The sequence below is a fragment of the Xenopus tropicalis genome, chromosome 5 (genome assembly GCF_000004195.4).
Source record: "Xenopus tropicalis strain Nigerian chromosome 5, UCB_Xtro_10.0, whole genome shotgun sequence".
NCBI lineage: Eukaryota > Metazoa > Chordata > Amphibia > Anura > Pipidae > Xenopus > Xenopus tropicalis.
The window spans coordinates 115385810-115411483 of NC_030681.2; the positions used below are offsets into that span (position 1 = coordinate 115385810).

At 37.2% G+C, this 25674-nt stretch overlaps 1 protein-coding gene across 2 annotated transcripts in view; it reads right to left on the reverse strand.

Annotated features, from left to right (window-relative positions):
• rsrc1 (arginine/serine-rich coiled-coil 1) overlaps positions 1–25674 on the reverse strand; it is a 143484-nt gene that overhangs the window by 37255 nt on the left and 80555 nt on the right. The gene's annotated exons all lie outside the window — the stretch shown is intronic.

Sequence of the window (25674 nt, forward strand, 5' to 3'; positions counted from 1 at the left end):
GCCTTATGCATTTCATACTCAGAATACACTTAATTATACTTGTGTAAGGCAACATGATGTGCATCAAAAACCATCTTACTGTGCAGTAAGTTACTGATATTTGTAATAGAAATGGAGAATATCCAGGCCCTTAAAGGAGAAGGAAAGGCGAAGTCACTTGGGGTGCCAAAATGTTAGGCACCCCCAAGTGACTTGAATCGCTTACCTTTTTCCCCGGGCTGGTGCCCCTGTTCAGAGAGAACAGCACCAGGCCGGGGTAGCTGCAGCGTTTCCTCCTTCCTGTATCGCTCGCGCACACATGCGTAGTAGAGTGAGAGGCGGAACGTTAACAGAGAAGTCAGCTTTTCACTCTACTGCGCATGCGCCTATTGTGTAGTCGCAGCGAAACGAAGCCGGAAGGAGGAAGCGCATCGCCCCAGGTACCCCGGGCTGGTGCTGTTTTCTCCTAACAGGGGCACTAGCCCGGGGTAAAAGGTAAGCGATTAAAGTCACTTGGGGGTGCCTAACATTTTAGCACCCCCAAGTGACTTAGCCTTTCCTTCTCCTTTAAAAGGATGCTAGATAAATGGCACGTTGCACGCACATCCAGCAAATCACATAGAGACTCTCCTGCAGATAAGCATATTGAGTAAGCCTAAAGGTTTGTTTCAAGTCCGCTGTAATGCTAAAGCAGTGTTGTGGGTCAAAGTGTTTTGTCCTGGCTTATTAGTGGTCTGCAAAAAATTAAGTATTTGTGTATTAGACTTTTGGTGCATTATCTAGCCATGAGAGTAAATATCAAACTAGAGACTGTTAGTTTTATACATGGAAGTTGTAAGATTCCTGCCTTACTGTATTTCACTGAAAAAGACAGCAAAAATCTAAGCAAAATAAAGACTTGATGCCCTGGGCATAGAGAGAACTATCAAAGCTACGGTACATACAGTACTATGTAAAGAATTCCAGAACTGTTCCTCCCTAGAAGTCTAACATTGATTCTGAATATACTGTACTTGCTCATAGCAGCACCTGTCCTTATATTTTACAGACGTATGCATACTTTTTATGAGTTAAATTTTTAAAGATTTATCAATTAACGTTAACGGTCTCTTTGCTCCCTGCACTTTGCACTCTTTTGTCTGTTTGTGGACTATTTGCATAACTGGGGTACAGTATTCAGTAGCCTCTATAGGACAACAGTATGCACCCACTATCAGGTGCTAGGTGCTTTCATTAGAATCATTTTACAAATGCTCTAGACCAGTCCATATGGGGCTAACAAATAGCCAATCACAGCCCTTATTGGGCACCCCTAGGAAATTTATTCATGCCTGCATTGCACCTCAACCTTTTTTTTTTTTTAATTTAAATGTTGCTCACAAGTAAAAAAGGTTGGGAACCCCTGCTTTAGACTATATTTATTTATGTTTGCTCCATCAATATAACATAATAATAACAGCATATCCTGTCATGCTAAGGCTAATGGCACCCGTAGGCACCCAAAGTGTTTCGCCACATGTGATTTGAACTAGAGTAGAAATGCTCCAAACCCTCCATATGCTATTAAGAGGTATTCACATAGCTCCTGCTATATGTATACCATAGCAATACCAAATTAGAGATGAAAGAGTAGATCCCTTTAGGAAATGAGGTTGCAGACATACAAATCACTCCTCATATGTCCTGTCAGCCAACTAAGCAGCTCTTTAGAAACAGAAAAACAGATAAAACACGAAACAGATTTCTAACTAGCATGGCTGATGGATAGCAAAATAAAAATTACCCAAAATATATTGGTATACAGGAGGAATGCCCAACCTGCTCCCCTATATTGGGAATTAAATGCTCCCAATGTCTTCCAGCAGTTTTGAGATCTTACTCAAAAAGGATTAAAAATATATTGCAGAAACACTATAGATTGAAAACAGTGATGACAAATTATTTAGTTAATTCTTTTATATTTGTAAACACAAGAGAACAGTAACAGGCCCAGTGTATTCCAAACCTGACTACTCTATCCTTAGCTTGGTTGTGTGCCTGTGTGTCTGCTTTCAACATGAAATGCAGGATCTCTAAAACCATTTGAACAATGTCACACTAAAACAAAGCTGCTAAACAGATCTAACACTGAACTACAAACAGCACAAAGAAAAAAGGGAAAGATTTACTGCCATTACAGGACCAAAGCCTGTGTAATAGTGAGTTGTCAGTCTGGATGTGTCAGATGGAATAAATATACACCATTGTGCCTTCAAACAAATTCAAATGATATGAAAATGACTCCTGTCAGTCTTCTGCCAACATTATTCTTGGGAGAGCCATGAAAGAAAAGCGCTGTGGTTACAGCGCAGAGCAGGAATCATTGCAGACTGGGGGGAGCACAAGTGAATAGCACACAGGTCATGGCATGGTAACTTTCAAGCTTAGTAATTAATGGACAAGTGTATTCATAAATTGGACAATATTTTATTTAGGATTCTGCTATGCACGGTCAGAAACAAGTCACTGTATTCTCTGCTTGCTAAAAATCAGATACAGTACTCAAACAGGAGAATAAATGAGTAATAAAAGCTGGGATAGTTCAAAAGGACAAGGTTTATTTTCTATACAGTATGTAGATTGAGTAGGCATGGCAGTCACAGATCTCACAGAATGGCATAAATATGCAGCTCAGGCCAAACACAATGCAGTTAAACTATTAGCAAACGCTGTAAAACGATTGTCATTGTTACAAAATGAATCTTTAGTTCCATTCCATTTTCAGTCTGATTATAATGGTTAAGGGCCAACACATGCAGGATATTCTATGCCAAAGTATTTAAGCAGGCACAAACTTGGCAAAACTAGCAGTCACCTCCTACTCTACACAGTATTTTATTCATATGTATGGAGACTGCAGTGGTAGATATGGGCGCTTCTCTGTAAGCTGCTATCATTCTTTTTATAAAGCCGGTTCTCTGAAATGATTTTTCAAGATATCTTAACATTTTAACCTGCATTCTGTTTGATTAATTAGGTCAAAATATAATGAACTGTTTATGGGCGTCTAATAGAGTCCACATTACATTATTTCAATCATATTTTCCCCTAGAATCAAGCTTATTATCTAGGATATGCTGATAAATCACTTGTGAAAATAAATAGTGACAGCTAAATGTTAATTTGTACATAATCAGGAGCAACCACAGTGTTCAATGCCATCTACCCCCTTTCTCATCCTACTTTTATGTTAGGAAGAACTGTGCTTAAGAAAATTCACTTGTTGCTTACAAGGGACTGGAATTCAGGCTGTTCAGAAGCAGAACCCTGTGTCACATCCCCAGCTGTACAGTGGGAATTTAAAGAAATAAATATTTTGTTTAAATTTTCAGCTTAAAAACAGGACAGTATTCTAAAGATGGATTATTGGGTGATGCCTTATTGACACTGTCAGGTAATATGGACAATATAGACCTGAGGCACTTGTCTTGGTCCTCAGTTCTTAAGAACTGGTGGGGCTCTATAAGTTTGCCGAGCGCATCAAAGACATATTAGCATGGACCCATTAGGCAATCATTCAGGGTTTAATACCAACTTATAAGTGAAATGTTATTGGTATGTACAGTTCTCACCTGCACTCCTTTTTATGTACACTTTAGTGGTGCCTTGGTTCTCTGGAGTCTGCCTGGGCCTCACCATATACAAGAGTGCAAAGAAAAAGAGAACAGCACCCACATGTAACTTTTGGTACTTTGCCTTTTATTAAGACACAGACTGACTTGGGAAGCAAATTCAAGATTTCAAGGGGACAAACCCTCCTGTCGTCAGCAATAATTATTGTATATGGCGATGCCCAACCAGATATCCAAGGAACAGAGGCACCGCTAAAGACTGCATGAAAAGGGCCAAATCTGTTTTTATATATTTTTTTATATTCTCATATCCAGAAACTTCTATCTATAAAGTATTTTTAGTATTGAATACTTTTACAAGACTTTTAAATGAACTGTTACTGAAGTCTGGAGCAGACAGAAAGCTACAGTCAGCGTTCAAATGAGGCTCCATTACAGATCCACAGGCTGCCCACATGTAAAAGTGTTTTTTTAGGTACTTAGTATTACATGTCTGCATTTAACACTTACAGTATTCTGCAAATAAATCTTCCATTTTGCCATTAATATTTGTTTTTTAGTTTTATTTTCCCTCTGTCATAAAAAAAAATTATGCCCCATAAGCAGCTGCAGGGAAATTTCTGTAGAAGGCAAAGCGCTGAGTGCCTAATGAAACATTTATAATCCTTGACACAAAATATTTATATGTCATGATTAAGGACTGACCTACCTGACTCAGGCTGATTTGTTAGGTATCATTAAAAGCTATTCCAGAGATGCATTTTCTGTATCTGTCTTGTTTCTCTGATAACTCAGAAATGCACAACTTTCCCACAGAATAACTAGAAGCCAAGGGTTAAGAATTTTGGTGCCTAACACAACACCCTGAGGTCACAAGGCTGAAGAATTCTCTGTATCATAAGGACTATCACCCTAATGCACTCTTAGGGAATACCTGCAGCCACAGGGCATGACTGCTAGACCCATTTATTAAGGAATGTATTATTCTCACTGCTTATCAGCTGCATGGTAACAAGATCATTGTATTGATGAACATGGTTTTCTTTCAATTCACTTAATTATAAATGCTAACAGTAATGTCGGATGTAGGCGATTCTGCACAAAAACAACATTTGGAATAAAACATTGGTTCAGTAGAATCATTCCATATAATGGATGAAACAATTTTTAGATACTGAGGTACCCTAGTTTTAATAACAGTCATACACAAGCTCAATGGTATTCTGGCTCAATAATTGGTCAAACCTGACAGCAGACACTGACTAGATGTGGAGCCTTGATGCTAGGGATTCAGCTGTGTGTGGAACCTTAGCTCCTGCCAAATTTGCTCCAATACTAATTCTTCCCTCAAAAAGGCTGCTCTCTGTTCCTTTGCCCATAGTTGCCAGAATATTGATTAAATGGGCCTACACGATGCCAAGTATTACCATATGCTAATTGCTCAATTAAATGAGAAATAAATCATGTGTTTAATTAGCTCATTTCAAAATACTATATTTAATTTGCTCAAATGTTTCCTTTATTTCCAGCTTCATCTGGAGTTATTAGCTTAGCGATATCAGTATTTAAGTGGCCTTTGGGATAAAATAGAATTTTTTTTTTTTTTCCCCAAACTTAAACCAGTAAAGCAGCTAGTGCCAAAGTATATTTCCCTTTGCACATTGCAGTTACCATTAAAAAGAATTAGGAAAAAAAGTATTTTCTGTCTCAGGGTCTCCTAACCCCAGGACATGGTAGGGAATACTGTATGGTTTTAAAAACTTTTTCTTTTTGTAAATATTTATCTAACAATGTATAATTTGATGAAGGCCTAAAATGGATGAGATAAGTGGAACCAAAATGTGTGAAGTAAACGATACGGCTGAGATATTTCCCAGATGCTACAAGGTCATCTTCTATAATGGCCCAGGACTGGTTATCACAAGCTGTACCTACTGGTCTGTCTAAAGGGGTCAGAAAATAGGGTTATTCAGAGCATAAAATGTCAGTTAACTAAAATTCTAGGCGGTTCATATTTTGCAGATATTTGTACACTGCTTTTGTACACTGCTACCACATGTATGAGCATACAGGCAAACACTAAATGCAGTCAAAGGTCTGTAACACTTGAATCTAAAAATGAGTCTGAAAAAGACCAGGGCTGAACCACTGCAGTCTTATTAAAATAGTGGAAGGGTTCTGTTGCAGTAGAATGTATGGGCTTATATTCCATTCCAGTAAAAGAGGCGCAAAAATGTATGCATGGTAGATATAAATGGCTGTAAGGGCAGTGGCACACTTGGAGATTAGGTGCCCACAATAAATCTTCCCGTGTGCCACTCCCCTTAAGCGTCACCTTTTTGTGGTGCATCAGTATTTGAATTTGTACAATGTTGGCTTGATTGATTGATTGATTGATGGGTTGGCTCTGCTCTACTTTCCTTTAAAGAGATACTGTCATGATTTTATAGTGTACTTTTTATTTCTAAATGACACTGTTTACATAGATATAATTCACTCTACTATTTAAAATGTTATTCTTGAACCAACAAATGTATTTTTTAGCTGTAATATTGGTGTGTAGGCGCCATCTGAGCTTTGCAGTCTGAGCTTTCAGAAGGAGCCAGCGCTACACATTAGAACTGCTTTCAGGTAACCTATTTTTTCTCCTACTCCCATGTAACTGGAGGAGTCCCAAGCCGAACTTTGATTTCTTACTATTGAGTGCTATTCTGATACCTACTGGGAGCTGCTATCTTGCTACCATCCCACTGTTGTGCTGCTGGAAGGGGGTGATATCACTCCAACTTAGCTCAGCAGTAAAGTGTGAGTGAAGTTTATTAGAGCACAGGTCACATGGCGGCTGTGGCACCCTCGGAAATGAACAATAATACTATTAGATCACAGAGAACCCATATGATGCTACATCTGGGTCTAACATTTATTTAAACAGAAAGATAGATGCAGAGAAGTACTACAAGAAAAGATGGTTGGCAAAAAGCCTGTAAGCATAACAATCATTCTAAGCACAAGGGACACAATACTGGAGTAATGTAAGATAAGGATACCATCCAGTGGCCAAATCTCAAATCATCTGGGTACTCAACCATTTTAATAACATAAACAAGTGCCTGGCAGAATGGGCGAAAGTGAATCCAAACAGTATTCAAAACTCATACAGACGGCAACAAGAGATCCTCTGCACTCATTATCAATATATATAGGACATTAAGACATCCTGTGCATTAAGCTACCAAGAAATGCCCTTCCCTTTAAGCAAAACATTGATTAATTGTCCATATATACTTCAAGCTGGCCAACTACAAAGTCACCCCCAGTCTGGCCAGTCCTACACTCACTTTTATCTGATTCATTAAGAATTCTACTGCTTCAATATACAGTTAACAAAGTCTGCATGAATTTTGTGGTCACAGCCTCATTGCACTGCCTAATGGTCAAAAATTTAGTGGTGAGCACAACTTTCCCTTGTTTGCTTCAGTATTCAAAGCTGTTATTGCTACAATATGTGCTGTAGAAAATATTGTAGTATGGAGACTGAATATTTACAATATGTTATTACTTAATTTTAAGTAATAAAAAAATCAGAGAACAGTGTGGGGTCTGTTATCCAGTAAAATAGGAATTGGTCTTAATAATTTTATATATACCTACATAGTCAAACACAGACTGATGTAGAAACTCATATATATGTAGGTTTAATAATGCCTGGGACTAAAAAGTCAATTTATTTGTAGAATTCATTAAAACACACAATATAGAGAGTTTTAGCTGGGAAAGCCTTGTCAATAAAACTCTCTTATTTGTGTAAGTGTGGTTCTTAATTTATAAGGAGATTTATATAGCAAGTGGTTTATTAACACCAGTTACCTGGCCATAAATATGGAAGGCTAACCTGCGCCAGCAAATTCAGTAAATATATATTTAGATATAGAAACACACACAGACAATATAAACACCTCTGGACCTCTGGCTAGCAGATGGTTAAGAAAATAGATTTCTTTTACTGAATAATTTGAGTAGTTATGTATGTATTCCTTCAGGGAATAAACTAAGAGACACAAAGCAGTTGGACAATACATGTTGTAAGACAATAAAAGGTTGTGAAATGCTTGTGGTTAAAGAAAATTCAGCATTCAAAGGTCAGTATAAATTCCCAGGTACACATCTACTGTACTTTGTGTCCTAGAGCCATGTTTCACTCACGTCTTGGTCTTTCAACAATCTCCTACTGTTCTATTCTGAACACTGGCTCTCTTGCTTCTATCGATCCTCTCTAAATCTCCAGAATAATATTTTTCAAGACAACACAGCATACACTGGCTTAATCCCTTTAATTACTTCGCTGCTGAAAGGAAATCATTGATCAAGGGCATTATGGGAAATTAAACCGCCCCCCAAACTGTATCAAAGTCAATATAATGGCCTGCTTAGCTGCCCCATTTGGGACCCTCACAAGATTAGTTCTCATGGACAGGCAAAAAAGCCTATATCAGTACATGCTGTTTAATGCCTGTTTGAAGTTCTCCCTAGCAGGTGTCATGCTCTAAGCATGTTTTTTTGATTAGTCTAATTAAATATAATATCATCAACAGAATTTCACATTGATCCGTAAAAATCCCCACTTAAAAGAATATTAAAAGCCCAGAGAGACGCTCTGAGGGTCAGAGGGCAGTCCAAACAGATTCAATCACACAACAATTTTCTAAACTGTTTTCTTGCTGACAGCTATCAACATTTCTATCACTTGGTTTCATGGGATACTATTCTACAATTCTCTAACAAGCAATGGTGATAAAGTATTTGACATGTTACAAACATGGAGAGCTAGTATGTCTGATCAGTGATATAGAATGCTCCCATTCTGGCTGTTTGGGGAGAAACGGTATAAACCAAGATGATGGATTAATAGTGGCAAATGGTGAAGTATCCTCGGGCTAGTCTCTTAGGTCTGATGCTGAAAGTTAAAAAGCAGGAGGAGGGAACTTGGCCAGAATAACGTTTTGAGGCCTAAGACCACTGCTCAAACCATAAGGGATATCGGAAAGACTTACTACAAAACAAAATGACTTTACAGTTTATAAATGACCCAGTCGTATCCATGGAACTGTTTATATTTAAATCTATACTGTTTTATACCATATATACACACAAAAAATATACCATCAGTATCTGGGATAGCCACAGACACACACGTTCATATTTTGAGTCCGGTCAACCTCAGGGGGCCGTCATCCCCCACAGGAGCAGCAATAAGATATATTTAATCTGAGAGAAGAGCATACTTCATTTCAGACTTAAAGGGTGTACTGAAGCCAGGGTTCCCATATTTTATAAAATGTATTTTGCTTGTCAGCGATTTCCATGATTTAACAAGAGTAAGCTTAGTGGCTAGGAAGATATGTGGATCTGGAATACTTACTATTAACTGGGATTTTGTTTACACCAAGGCATCTTCGGGCATCTTTTGCAGGTTGATATAAGTAACTGCATAAAGTATTTCATATAGCCTGGTCCCAAGGTTGGCACCTTTTGTAATAAGAAAATCCAGTCATGGGGCTGAGGGAGTAATATCAGGGGCGGGATAATGGTGTTTAGTGATGGGCATGTGAAGTCAGAGGTGGGGCTTTGATGCAATGGTTGGCTATTGGTTCACCGCCAAGTCATTCAGTACAGAGAACTGTCTGGATTTCTAAAGCAGTAAAAAACAGACAGGCAGATTTGATCCAGACAGCCTATGTGAAAACCAGAAGCCAGTGGCAACCCTACTGCTCCAGAACCTTCCTACCCATGGGCATTGCTGCCATGAATAAAAAAAGACATTGCCCTCCTCACCATTGCCCCTAAGCACAGCAAACTGTGAGCCTCTGTGTCCCATAAGAAGTTTATGTTACTTTCTGCCAAACCGAGATTTCTTTTCTAAAGTCTCATAATGGAAAAATACAGGGCAAAACTATTTTTTTTTTTTATGAGTAGTTTTTTTAGTGATATCTGGCACATAAGTTTGAATATACATTATACAACAGAGCTACAGGATTTAACATGATGCTGAATTAGAAGTTTTAGAATATTTTCCCCTTAACCTTGAGTAGAAAACTGGACCTAAGACATAATCTCACGTTTTCGCTCTTTATGCCCTCTCTTATAGTCTGGTTAGTCATTTAAACCAATTAAATTTAAATGATTTTACCCACTTTTAACACCATCCTTAGCCTGTGTTTCAAGCAGGCAGATGGATTTATTATCTGGACTGTTTTTACCTGGTTGTACAAAAAATGGTCTTTCTATAATGTCAAGCACAGTACCTTTAGGCTTCCAAAACACATATAAATGTTAAAGATCCCAGCATTAACATTTTACCACCAACATGAATTTATGCTAGGCTAGCTTAGTTATCATAAAGTACAAGGTACTGACCAATAATCAATGAAAAAAGACAGTAAACAAAGATTTGTTCAAATAGAACAATAGGAAATGGCAATACTTTATTTAAGAGCCTTTCCAGTAATAAGTTTCCAGATAATAAATCCCTAATCTGTATAAATAACTCCTTGCTATGGTTATATACATGAATATTTTGCTAATAAACTAATCATACTAACAGCTTTATTTTTTAGAAAGCAGATTAAATCTAATAGCTAAAATACCTCTAGCTAATCTATTAATTTGCTTTATTAGAATGAACAGATCTGCTTGTGCAGTGCCAAATGCCCTCCATGTTCTGTCATTTTTCTGTCTCTATTCCCTGTGGCCCTCGCTGCTGGTGCCCAAACTATTTCCACCTGTTGTTGAGAAGCCCATGAAAAGACAAGCCTGCTGGCTAATTTGCCAGGGGATTAAAGCCCCCAAACCACCTCAGTCTGCTGTTTTGTTGCAAATACTGTACCTATTATACGGACCTTGACATCAAATGTAAATTTTACTTCAAAAAGATCAGAATTCAAAGTGCAAGTACTTTGTACAAATACATTTCTAGACTGCCTATAACACAAATAAGTCATGGAAAATTGACAATAAAAACAAAATCAAACTGATGGCACATTCCTTTACAGCATTTAACAACACCAGGATTTCACTGCAAAGGCTGAGCTAGTGACAATTAAGGATGCACTGAATACACTTTTTCGGATTCGGCCAAACCCCCTAATCCTTTGTAAAGGATTTGGCCGAACACTGAACTGAATCCTAATTAGCATATGCTAATAAGGTTTCGAAAGGTTAAATTATAAAATTATTTAAAGAGTTAAATTGAAAAAAAAATTTAAACTTCTGTGTTTATGTGACAAAAAGGTCACATGAATTTTAGGATTCAGATTAAGTTCGGCTAGGAGCGTGGATTGGTAGTAGGGGCTGTTGCTGGGACAGATTCACTCACAAATAAAAGAACACAAAAAATGATACCCAAACCACTTTTTAAATAAATTAAATTAACAGTGATTTGGGAAAGGCCTTCATCTTATTAACCAGCCAAGTGTATTGTGTAACTAAGCATTCTGCATAAAGCAGGAGAACCCAGTAAACCCAAACAAACCACACAGGGCTCACTGTCTCTATTCCTAAATCCACCATGACTGCTAACTAGCAACCCTATCATTATAGTGTAGGTGAAGGACCATTAAATGTTATTGCAAGCTTTTACAGTCCATTAAAAATTTAATTGGTTTAGCCTGCATTTTGACAGGAAAATGTAATTCACATATCTTATTGCCAGCTATCTAAATAGTAAATACTTATTATACTTACAAAATGAGGTTTGGCTTGCCAAAGGCAAGCAGCAATATAGATCCTGTACAGCTCTGTCAGACCAGAAAGACATTAAACAGGTTAGAGAGATACCATTAACATCATGGTGCTGCCAAACCTGAAAAGTCCTAGTAATGGAGACCTTTTTTATTCCAAGCACATTAACACCCATATAAACACACTTAACAGTTTGCTTTAGGGTTTATTGGGTTGATTTTGTAGCAGCTCGTCAAATTAACTACCACAATGCAATAGCATGAATACTATATCTGTGTGGCTTCAGGTTTATTAAGACACTAAGTGAAATGGCTCAGAATTTCATATTCTTGTGCAGTGTTCCCCAATCAGTGGCCGGTGAGCAACATGTTGCTCCCCAACCCCTTGGATGTTGCTCTCAGTGCCCACAAACCAGGGAGTTATTCTTCAATTCCTGACTTGGGGGCAAGTTTTGGTTGAATACAAACAAGATTTACTACCAAATAAAGCCTCCTGTAAGCTGATAGTGTGCATAGAGGCTGCCTAATAGCCAATAGGTAGTAGGAGTTTTTTAAATACTGTATAGGAAGGCCTTTTATTATACATCAAGTTGATTTGAATATTGCAGTTTTTAAATGTAACTTTGACATAGTGTGTAGTTCCTTTTAGAGGCAGAGGCACGCCAACACATTAGTGGGTAACACAAGAAATCCCTGGCATTCAATATTATTCGTTAGGTTCAGACAGTGATGGCAACATTAAAATCTCACACACTTAACATTTGAATAGCGTTTTTAAAAAGATGTGGCATTCTAATTAATCTATGTTCAGTATTACATGTATAACTTATAGTCCCACCTTCTATACACGTCCCCAGTGATCTCTGCTTTCTTAGTTCTGGGTTGACAGCTGCAAAGATGGAGCCTGCGTAGTGTTAGGAACATATTCTTACTTTAAACTAGATGAATGCCTTGACTTTTTTACTTAATAAGCAGTGCCTTGTTCTTTATCATTCATTCCCTTTCTTCCCATTCTTTTTCCACTGATTTTCTTTCTAAACCATTGCCTAAACCACATGGCATACTTGACTGTGTGATTATTTCAAATTTACACTGTTTACATAGCAAATAATTCAAATAAAAAAAAAAAATTAAAAAAAAACACGTTTTCCCATGACAGTATTCCTTTAAGGCTGATGCCACACCATGCGTATGGTGTATATTTTCGGCACGGAATGAATGGAATATGCTCGGGTGCACGCACATGTAGCCGAAATCCGCATAAAAACAGGAGAGAGTCTCTTGTGCTGTGTAGTGGCACAGCTGAAACCCATTGCTTTCTAGTGCAGTATTCCATTGGCTTTAGCTGCGTCTTGACATCAGGCCTCGATACTAACTCCATCACTGGCATGGTATCACGAGTTATTCAACAAAAATATTCACCCACAAGAAGCCAAAACAGAATTATTTCCTAACTAAAAACTGATCGCAGGGACTGCTTTTGCTTTCAAGAATGAAATATCACCAGCTAATTAAAGTTCAACTAATGCCTTATTAAGAAGTCAGTAATGTTTGAAGGCAAGCCGTAATACTTTGTAACTAACAATTTACATTTGGTGTTCAGCTATTCCTGTTTTAAATTATTGCAAAATCTGAGCGGAGACTGACAGCATCGGCACTGTGTACTAAGCAGCCACTCATCATCTCCATGTCAAGTAGGACATTATTAGCTAATGCAGACATGACAATTAATAACACTTTTGGCTTTACTTCTTTCACTAACATCTGGGATACACATTACAGTATGTTTGCTGAGTGAAATGGGGCAATGAGTGAAACACACATTAAAGGGTTGAGAATGGCTTAGCAACTTGGGGTTTTTAAAGTCAGCTACAAGCAATGGCATTATTTGTCACATTTCAATCAATCACACACAACCAATACCTTACCTCAGCGATTAAAGCTGCTCCATTATCAAGGTGGCATTTCTTGGACAGTGAATCTGGGTTGGTTTCATTAATAATGAGTTCATATGAGTGTTATTACCAAAACAAGCAACACAGAGCATATTTATTTTAATTGCAATACAAAGGATATAACTAGAGATACTATCATCAACTAACTGCAAACTTAGCTCAGATTCCCATTTACGGGGTTGAATAGACCTAATAGTTCAGGAAAGTTTTATGTTATACAAGAATTCCCAAATTTCATAAAATGTAGGTGTACTTCTCTATTTTCCCTCCCGCTGTCCAACACTGACTCCCTTATTGCCTTCAAGTGGTGATGAACAACTGTAACATAGTAACATGTAATTGTAATATTTTTTATCATGTCTACTTGAGGTAAGCAGAAAACAGCCATAAAAAAATGCAAACCCATGTTTCAGGCAAAAATTCTAAGTATAGGTTTAGGACCTGTTATCCAGACTGCTCGTGACTGGGGGTTTTCCAGATAAGGGATCTTTCTGTAATTTGAATATTTGTACTAAAAAGTCATTAAATAACATTAAATAAACCCAATACGATTGTTTTGCCTCCAATAAGAATTAATTATATGTTAGTTGGGATCAAGTACAAGGTACTGTTTTATAATCACAGAGAAAATGGAAATCATTTTTAAAAATTTGAATTATTTGATTGAAATGGAGTCTACATCTTACCATAATTAAGAACTTTCTGGATAATGGGTTTCCAGATATCAGATATTATATCTGTATGATATTGATGAAAGCGTGGTTTGTGTCTCCCCTTTAAACCTTTTGAAATGTTTGAAAATGAAAATAATTAAAATAAACCCATTTATTATTGTCAATGACAAAAGGTCTTCTGTACTCTCCCATTATCAATATATACACAGGAGATTAAGTCATTTTGTGCATTAAGCTACTAAAAAATGCCCTCTTTGTCTATTGTTTGCAATATAGCTACGGTAGCTAGTAAGGAGCTAGTTATTACAAAAAGAGCTCTAGCAATGCTAAGATGCTGGCCAAGAGTGGGAGAGTGTCAATAGGCACCTCGTGATGCTCTCAGAAAGCTCACTAGGATTGCTTGCACATATAAGAATTATATGATAAACATGACAAGTGTTGGTGACAGCAAGCAAAAGAATGGTGGAAGTCTCTTATATGGCTGCAAGCTGTATGGAAGGCCCGATGACAACAGCATTTCATGGCTAATCGGCTTAAGCCTAGTTCAATTTCTACATAAGCATTCACCTTCAGTTTTAATCCTAATGGGCTTTGAGGCTGCCCTGCACCCCTTTCACTGGTTTCAACCCCCCCTAGGGGAGGAAGCTCCACAGTTTGGGAACCACTGCAACAGCCCAGAAGATGAACGCTCGATTTATGACCTCTGACATGAGTGAATACTGCGTGCAAGTACTGTGCACTAGTTACTTATACATAAACACTGTCTCTGCAATTGAAACTGAATACAAGATACATCTCACATGTAACTATAGAGTAAATTTCAGTTAATTAAAAATAAGCTAAAATATATTTTTAGCAGTGGGCATATTCAAAGAGCCATTAACATTCTGTATAATTTCAGAATGAAGTGAATATAACCTACGATTAACAGAATGCAGAATGTCCCTTTAAAGCAGTATTTTTTTTCAATATTCACTTCAGGCAAACTGAAGTTAAATGGTAGCACAACAATTTGACTCTAAACAAAGTCGGCTTTTTGTGCAGTGCTTTAGCACATCAGATAATGTATCCAGTCAGCATTTCTTAATCATCCCTAAATCTACGGAGACACAAATGCATCTCATCAGAGATGAAATTCTTCCTTGACTGCTAGAATGAGAATCACAAAATTATTACAATCTAGTTTGCCTAACTGTATGCATTAATCAGAAATCATAATAAATCCACATGCTTCCTCAGACAGCGCATTTGTCAAGCGCTTAAGCACGGCAACGACATTGACTAATGGCCACCGAGTTGGAAGGGTCAATCATAAACTCATCAAATGCTTCATTTAATTTCATAATTTGGCCAAACATAATTTGTTTATGGAAAAGATATCAGGTGCTAGTGAATGAATAATGGTCATGAAACGAAACGCCATTAATCAGCCAATGATTACAAATGACTTTGAGATTGTTTATTATAATTTCATTCATTTGGCCCAACAAAGAAAACATGGGCAAATGAAACTAGCTGAAAAAATGGCACAGTTATTGCTCAGTATTTAATAAGACAATGATAAATATTTCCATTAATAACCAAATACTAGAGTTATATGACAGAGGTTAAAAAATTCAGTATATCAGGTTGCATTCTCGTTTTATAAATACCAATATAAGAGCATGGAAAACGATTACCATTAGAGCTTTAGCAATTACCAAATACAGAATAAGTAGCAGGCAATTCAGCATCCAAAAAGTAAATATAGCATTGCTGCTATGAGCAAAGGTCATGGAAAATTATAAATTATTTAAAGTATTTCTGTATTTTAAAAGGTAAAACAAACATTTTAAACAACATACAGAAAGCTATATTAACCAACTTGCATAAAGCTTAAACCATGTGACTTCAGTTCTAACAGAATCCGGCATTACCTTCATGCAGTATCAGCTTTTGCCTAAAAGCTACACTACTGCTTGTAACAGATGCTTCATGGTGGTGCCAGCTTTCAGACTTACTCTTATGAGCTCATCCATAAATACTATTACACACACCGCCGTAGCTTGAGAAAGTGGCCTAGCACTTCCTTTATTCCCTTCATTTAATGCTACTGCCACACCGACTAACCAAAATTATAGCTATAGAAAGCAAACAATGTCAAAAATGCATGTAGGCTTTTATAAAACCACATTATGGCCACATGACATTAAAGGACAAGGAAAAGCTAATTGAAGTGTTAGAGAATTACATTTTTTCCCTGGCCAGTTCTCCTTTCCAGAGAAAAGTGCCTCAGAAAAAAACAGGAAACAAGCTCGATTGTAAAATGGTGGCATGATGATTTGATACATTTTTTCCCAAAGTCGCAGCATGTTTTTACTAAAAGGAACACTTGTCTCAAAACACTTTAATAGAAATGTGATTATATACATTGGGGGTACCTAACATATTGACAATTCCAGTGATTCCACCTTTTCTTGTCCTTTAAGGGCACAATATATGTTGAAAATACGTATACCTGAAGAATAGGCCACTTGAACTTGGGAGACAAGCATGGCACAATTTCCCACTAAAGATGTGTAGCTTCCTAAATCGAAATCAAGATTCACTTAGAAGCGTATTTATTACCATTGTAGACAAACATCACCGTTAATGTTGCTCATAGCAACAACCAGTGTTAATAAATATACCCCATGGTATCTATTTACCACATTTTGACATTTGGGGGATCAAGAAAGGTATAAACATATTCACTACCTTTTCGTAGTATAGCAAAGTCACAAGTCAGGCTATTAAATATGAGGGTGCATACTGGGTGTTGCAATTATTATTATTAACATTTATTTACAAAGTGCCAACATATTCCGCAGCACTGTACAATAAGTGGGTTTCATACATTGGACATACAGAGTAATCAGTAACCGATACAAGAGGTGAAGAGAGCCCTGCCCAAAAGAGCTTACAATCACATACACTTTGTTTATGTGATGTGCACGGGATGTGCAGTTAAAGGTACATTTTTTACACAGGAGCAGCCTACCAGTGTGTTAGAGTAGAAAGACATTTTTATACATACATATTATAAAAGTAGCATCATGGCCCAGTCCTTATTTTGAAAATGTAGCTGCCCCATGTCTCTAATACATGGCAAAGTCCAAGGGCTAGATGGCAACATATGGGTTCCAGATGAAAAATACAAGAATTCAGTAGCTTTTATATATAAATCCTGGATCAAGTCAAATTATGCTGCCATCAGTATCTGGAACATATGGGTTCTGAATAACCAATTACAATTAATTTGCTTTAACTATTACATATGGGACCCAGATAAGTCTCAGTCACAGTTCCTGCTATATCTTCTACACAACCTTTGGGCCATGAATAAAATAAGGGCTTGCTGAGAAGCCTGAGCAATACTCTCTACCATTTGTGCTGGTTGTATGCATGTCTCTGAGCTTGAAAGAGAACGCAGGAACAAAAGGAATGGGAGACTGCGGCACAGGGAAATAAGCAATGAGCACTTCTGCTTTCTACAGGATTTATCCAACCGGGTTACTAATGAACTCATGAACTAGCCCTGTAGCATGCATGTATATCTTAGCATATATATTTCAGTGTGAATAGCTACTCTCTGATTCTTCAAGTCTATCAAGGTATTATACAGAAATAATCTCTGTTTAAACTGCAAAGTCCAAACAGACAAAACCAGAAATCAGGGGGTCTCAGTTACCTGAATGGGTTTTGGTGGGAGCTGGGCTAATTAGGAGTATTTTAAATAAGTATTTTAAATCAGAAATGCTGGGTCCTCTTTTTATGTCTAAAATAACTGCATGACATATAAATGCTTTGTTTGGCATACCCCAACCTTTGCTGCATTTATTTCAACTACAAACAAAGGATAACTAAATATTAACATTGAAATACACTATATATACACATGCAGACTATTTTGGGATTCAGCTAAACCCAGAATCCTTTGTGAAAGATTTGGCCGAATAATGAACCGAATCCAAACCTTAATCTGCATATGCTTTAGTAACAGGGACTCTAAAACTGTACGTTGTGATCTTCCTGCTGTATAGGTTGGGTTTCTATGTTCCTCCTAAGTAATTCTACAATCAAATCAAAGTTTACAAGTGGTTCTAAACTAATTTTGGGGCTGTAAAACTGTTTATGAAACATAATTTGGGTCCCCTGAGGAGAGAAAAAAAAACTAATTATTGAATGTTTTCGGGTGGGGAATATCAAAAAATCCTTACCAAATGTTGGCTAAAAATGTGATTACAATGCTATTAATCTGAAAAATTCACCACATACAGGTATGGGATCAGTTATCCAGAAACCCGTTATCCAGAAAGTTCCAAATTACAGAAAGGCTTCCATAGTCCCCATTATGTGCAAATCTAATTTTTGAAAATTATTTATTTTCTATTATAAAACAGTGCCTTGTACTTGATCCCAACTAAGAACTAATTAATCCTTATTGGAGGAAAACAATCCTATTGGGTTTATTCAATATTAAAATTATTTTTTAGCAGACTTAAGGTATTACAGAAAGATCCCTCATCCAGAAACCCCAGGTCCCGAGCATTCTGGATAATAGGTCCCATACCTGTAATTAAATTTGCAGTCAAATAAAGCTGAATCCAAAAGTGATTTAAGAATTTACTGGGAAATAATTCTTAAAATAGAGGCCTCTATCTGGCTTATTTAATTTATTTGTTTGTAGTTATAACAAATATCTTTAAACAAAATAATTCTGTGAGATTGGATGTGAGCAGAAAAAGGGCATCTTCAATATTTGATAAATATGTCCCTATCGGGTAGGAAGAGTAATTTATAAAAATGCCTCCAACTTATAGCAACAAATATGTCAACAATTGCAATTATTTCAGTTTAGTGTAAAAATTATGAGATCAATTATAAATAACCAAGGTATTTACCAAGTACTTCAAGTCATTTATATATTTGCAATAAACTCCAATTAGCAAACAAATACACAGGGTAGTTGTGTCTGATTTCTCTTTTCACATTTTCCATATCCAGTACCAGCTGCCCACTGGTGATTTTGCATATCTGGAGACAAAAATAACCTACTTAACTGAGCCGTCCTTAGATAAAAAAATACCAAGCTAGAAAGTAAACCAATGATCCTATTAGTTCCAGCAGACTTAAATCAGAGGGTCTACGTATGTGGTCCTTGCAGGCACATCTGTCACAAGCCATTTTGATTCTACACCATGCAGAACCCTAGCTCTCACTTATTAGCGAGCTGAATAAATGATAATAATGTGCAGTTATCCAGCTGAAATAAAGCTGATTTCCTTTAAATCCACTTATTCACTCCTGACATTAATGCTATTAGTGCACCATTTTTCCCTCCTATATAATCATGAACATGAGAACATATATAACATGCACCATTTCAACAGTTATTTCTAATAACTATAAAAGAACTTCATAACAGGTATTTAAAATATACCAACATATATAATAATAGCTTGGTCTAACATATGAATAAGAAAAAAATGAAAAATTAATTGTTACTGGAACTTTTAGTTGGCACTTGAAAGAATTGGATAGAAGCTGGGCAGATTTGTACTTGTGATGACTTCCCAGTTCACATGCAGCTCTCCCATATCTCACTCCCTTTGCTGTTCTATAATGAAGTTTCGCAGACACCCAAGTGGATTGGCAAGGAACAGAAGCTTAGATAAATCCTCTGTTTACACTAGGGATTAGCCGAGTAGGTTTTGAGAAGCAAACTGTGCTGCCCATGGTCAAGGGAACCTGCTCCCTGTCAGCCCGTAGGGCACAAGGATAAAGCTCAGTCCAGGTAGGAAGTGACCCATAAAGCCATGCCTAGCAAGGATTTATACAAAGCCGGTCTGCTTCACAGAAACTCCATATGACCATTAGCTGGCCTGCGAGGCCTGCCAGGAGGCCTAATTACAGGTCTACAGAGCCCAATAACAAAAGCTGAGGAGATTTATTCTGGGATGATCTGCTTTACACTGACTTAAGAGAGTCCATATAGAGTGACCAAAATAAAGAGGTTTAGCTAAAAATTCCCCCCAGAGACCCTGCATTGTAAGAATGGCAAGGAAACCAACCTACTTCACATGGGCTTAAACCATTGCACCCTGTGGAAATTAGCATTCAACTATGGCTTTCTTAACATCTGCTCAAGCACAGGAAGTTGCTGTGACAATGTGAGGCTAAATAGAGGAGGGTGTTCTTTTAGAAAATTATTAGGCAGCCTATGCAACCTAGCATCAGCTGGGGAGTCTGTTAATAAACTAAGCTGCAGTGTGGGTCTCCCTTTAAGCCATGTTCAGTCACATGCACTTAAGTGTCAGTCGGCAGACTGACAGCCGTGTGACAACACCAGTCACATTTTTCTTAAATCTCAGATCAGTTCTTATTTGTAGGGCTACAAAAACAGAAATTCCATGGTCGTCCACCAGCGGCTATTAAGGGAGGTGGGACACAATATATATTTTACCAAATGAAAATGTCTATCTCCAGAAAAAGGAATAGAAATAAAAGCAAAGGCAGAATACTCACCTATCGTTCTACAGGCACATTAAAAGTATATGGGGGTCACAAGAATCAGGTTGGAAAGATTGCATTAACCTTTTCCTTGCCAGAGCAATTGTTGACAGAGTGTTAGTAAATAGTCATTTTACTTTCAGTAACCTTGGTGGCACCATCACTTCATCTTCCAATTTCATCTTTAAGACTGCAGTTGACATAAGGTACAACCCATAAATTTCCAAAAATACATTTTTATCTCATATGTTTGTACCTTAAAACATATATATATATATATATATATATATATATATATATATATATATATATATATATATATATATATTAGTTGCTCACTGTATATTGATTAGAGCAACATGCCAGCTATGAGAACACGGGGGAAAGATTGGCTGTAATTCTATCACAAGGCTACAATGTTCACACGCAAATACATTTGCCATCACACTTTTCTTCGTGACCAGTCATGGCTGGATACTGAATAATGAAACGGAAAAGAGGGATATAAGGAACGTGGTACAGACAAATTTTGGAACATTGGCCAATGCTGCTCTTAAGTACACACAATGTAATGTCCAGCATCACAACTTAATATTGTTTAAACATTTTAATAGGAAATATTTTTCCTATGAACATTGGTTTACCTGTGCAAAATGATCTATATTCTGCTAAAATGTCCTATTTGTCCATATCCACAAATAAAGTTAGTATTTCTATATTGACATGAACATATACTAAGGGTCACTATATTCTCGCTGTACTTCTAACACAATTGTGCTTAATAAAGGTAAAAAAATCTATGCCGGTAGACTTCTGGTATCTCTTTGTACAGGCTATAATAAAACCCATAGAGTTAATCCTGGTATGACGAGTGCCACTTACAGCACTGTTTGGTAATCGTGACCCCTTGACAGTGAGGCCACAACCCCTCGTGGCTTCTTGCAATAAGATTATGTGACCAGCCTGCAGTTAAACAATGGCTGCTTAAGCAAGGCTGCAACTGCCGGCTGGCACAGTAGAACTTTCACATAATATTTGGTAAAAGAAGAAAGCAAAGAGAAAAATAAATATGCAGAATTATTAACATTATGTATACACACTGCGGAAAAAAAACAAAAACAAAGGAGGAGCGCACAAGTTCCAAAAATGAATCTGCACTAAATAGAGGTATGGAGTTTCGTCTGCTGTAACATGCAGAGAGTTTGTTCTAAAATAGGGCCCATACACGATGATGAACAAAATACTATGTTTACTGGGTAACCCTTTTGAAATAAAAAGGAACTAAAATGTTCTGAAAGCTTGCTATGATTATCTTAGTTAGCAAATAAAGGTATCACCTTTATACCACTTTTGTTATTTTTTATTTCAAAAGGGTTACCCTGTAAACATTTTTGACTGGCTAACCTTAACCATCACCTTTTCCTGCATCTACAAAATACTATGTAATGGGAAAAGGCCTGTAGTCTTGTCCCTTTTTTATTTTTATCAATTATATAAGTGTTATAAAATTTACAACACAAACTAAAACATACCCTTTTTTACCCTTGTCTATTGTAGGGGTTAATATGTACTTTCAAGATATAAGTTTGACTTCACTCTCTTTTTTTTCTTCTTCCCATTTTTAAGATTTGAGCATGCCAAAAGATTTTTAAACGTCTCTCAAAATACACAAGACTGGGGCTAAAATGATATATATCTCATTGCATCTGTAACACATTCCAAGGTGTTAAATTAAAAAAATGAGGGGTGACAGCTGTGAGCCGAATAAACAAATTGTTCTTTTTGAGGACTGAACTGTCACATCTACTTTATAATTATACGCTTCAAAAGCATATTAAGGATATGGAGAATAATGCATATATTTGAAACTATGAAATATAAAGCTGTTTAGAACCGTTATTGAAAAAGATGTGAATATTTGCAAGCAGTATCAATACATAGCATCACTTGAGAAGACAAAAGAAAATAACACAATTGGTTGTATATTCCACTGTATATACTAATCTTTTTAAAGTAAAATGAAAATAAACCAAGAATAAAATATGACAGAAGCAGGTCTGCAATCTCATGGGTATGTGTGTGTGTCTCTCAAATACTGGAAGAATACATTTATTTATCAGTTCTGCTTAGTATTCCTGCTGTCCATTCTTTAGGGTGATCCAACACCAGACAACTAGAGCCCCTTCTGTGATCCAAGATATGTAAGAACAGAACTCACTGTTTATACTGTGTCCCAAGACCAAGGGGTGTGAGCAAAGTACAGGGTACTAACTAGCTGAATGGTTCCAGTCTGACATTGGACGGTAGGCCAATAAGTTATGCAGTTGTGCAAGTCCCTCACAGCATACATGCTGCAATCTCACACATAAATGGGGCACACATCCCTTGATATATCCTAAAGATTGGATTGTCCATTCCCAAAGTTGGAATTCCCGAAAAATAAATTCCATATATACATTCACTATCATCCAATGCTTAAACGCTCAATTACATCTTTATTTGCTCTGCCTAATCTTAAGTTAGGGTCTGCTTTCCCCCTTATCACCCTTATAAAAACTTTACAGAAAGACATCTGCTCAGGCCCACTTAACCACCCCATCCCACAGTTTTTACTACACACTTTCAACTTTGCAAAAGAAGGCAGAAGGGTTTATTTAGCAATCTAGCACTGCATGCAAACTACAAGATATCAGCCACAATACATCATTCTTACCCAGCATTCCAGCACAATTGTAGCAACACAATAAACTACTTGTACAGCAACTTCCGTATTTCAGATATGTAACAGTGTTGGTGTATGCATGCTACAGCACCAACAAAGCTGTCTGTGTGTGATGCAAATGGTTTAATAAAAGCACCTACAGGCATAAGCAGCAAAGACAACCTAGGAATTACTGCCCACTCAAGGCAAGTGCACACTGCATGCTTCCCTGGCCCCCTTTTCTGCAAAGAAGACACTGGCATAGTGGGCAAGTACAGAGAAGCACAAATAGGAGAAAATATGTTAATGAATAGCAGAATTACTTGATTTTTTTAGCTTTGTACCGTATTTTGACATCGTAAATGAGCCCTAATATTTACATGTTGCTCACATTATCAAACACACACCTTAATTATAGGCCCAGTCTCCTTCTGTAATGTAAGTGATTACTTATTGGTTCTGAGTTGCTTCCTGAACTATAGCTTCCTGTTGAGCGTTTCCCTGTTCCTGTGAGAGTATATATGAACTTTCTCTTTCTGAAGCTGCATGTTCTTGCATTAAACAGTTATTATTTGTATCTCTTCAAATAGAAGTCATTAGCAAGGAAGGATTGTGTGGAACTACACCACCCTGTGACAGAATCTGATAGCAAGGAACTCTGGTAGATAATCTTAACCTTGAACTTTAGAGTTGCGATACCTATTTTGACCTCTTTTTAAAGGCGTGTTTAAATTTCAGTATGCTATAGAATGCCATATTCCTAGGAACTTTGCAGTTGGTCTTCATTATTTATATTTTATGGTTTTTAAATTATTTGCCTTTCTTTTCTGACTCTCTGCAGTTTTCCAATGGGGCCTACTGAACCCAGTAGCAAACAATTGCTTTATTCACTCCTTTACCTATTCACATTCCAGTCTTTAATTCCAATTACTGCATGGTTGCTAGAGCAAAAAAGACCCCAGCAACCAGATAACTTCTGAAATACAAAACTGAAGCTATACTTAAAAAAAAAAAAAAAAAAAAACCCCAAAGATATAAAATGAACATCAACTGCAATTTGAATATCAATATCCACATCATACTAAAAGTTAATTTAAAGTAAAACTGACTCTAAAAAACTACTCTTCAATATATTAATGTACATTAAAAGTTCCCTATAGGTCGTTTTTTCGCTGATATGGCTGCTTTGTAAGTAATTGTTACTTGAAGTTCTTAAACCTGACTGTTTTGCCAACCCGACTGTCCCTTCTCAATGTCAGCTATAGCTTCTAATGCTAACTGACTTCTGCTGCACAAATATGGCAGCCCCCACATAGAGAAATATGGGGGATCAGATAGGTAATGTAAAAGCAGGCATATACTTTTATGGCAAAATTATAAATAGTGTGCAAACACAATATTATAATAGAGGTAAAAAAAAGATTTTATTTCTGATGTCATCTATTTAAAGGAGAAGGAAAGGCAAAGTCACTTGGGGGTGCCAAAATGTTAGGCACCCCAAGTGACTTAAATCGCCTACCTTGTACCCCGGGCTGTTGCCCCTGTTCGGAGAGAACAGCACCAGCCCGGGGTACCTGCAGCGCTTCCTCCTTCCTGATTCGCTCGCGGGTGCATGCGCAGTAGAAAGAAAAGCCGAACTTTAAGAGAGAAGTCGGCTTTTCACTCTACTGCGCATGCGCCGACCACTGGCATTTGCCGGAAAAGGAAGCAGGAAGCACTCACTACAGGTACCCCGGGCTGGTGCTGTTCTCTCCTAACAGGGGCACTAGCCCGGGGTACAAGGTAGGCGATTAAAGTCACTTGGGGGTGCCTAACATTTTGGCACCCCCAAGTGACTTTGCCTTTCGTTCTCCTTTATGGGCGAACTACCGCTTTTACTTATTTTGTCAATCCCTCCATGTGCAGTTCTAGTGTTCAGATGTTTTGTTAAAGTAGTCCTTTAACTTGACCTGTTGGCTTAAATAGGACTCTATACAGAAAATGGCATTCCCATTATCCAGGTCTTTCTGGATAATGGGTTTCCAGATAATGGATCCCATACCTGTACATATACATTCTTTTTTTACTGTGCTTATGTTATATATGAAGGATAGGTATTACATCACCTATGGACAGAGTCATTTTAAGTTAGAAAATGGACTAATGCCCTATGAACTGAACCAATGAGAGCTGGCAGACCCCCTAGCTGGTATCTAACCTACCGTAATGCGCTCACTCTGACACTTTGTTTAAAAAAAACAAGAAAAATCAAATTACAGTTATTTGCCTCCAGGATTTCACATCACATCTATATCTGTCAAAGGAACACATTTGGTAGCTGAATCTCATAATTAGTAAGGCAAACAGAATGCAAACATTTTTCTTATCATTCTTCTTTCAAATCAGTTTCTTTCCTCTTTAAAATAATGATACAAATAGACTTTAGAGCAGTGCCAGAGTATAATGCAGCCGAGTAACGAGAAGAGTTACACAGAGGAGTTTCCTGTA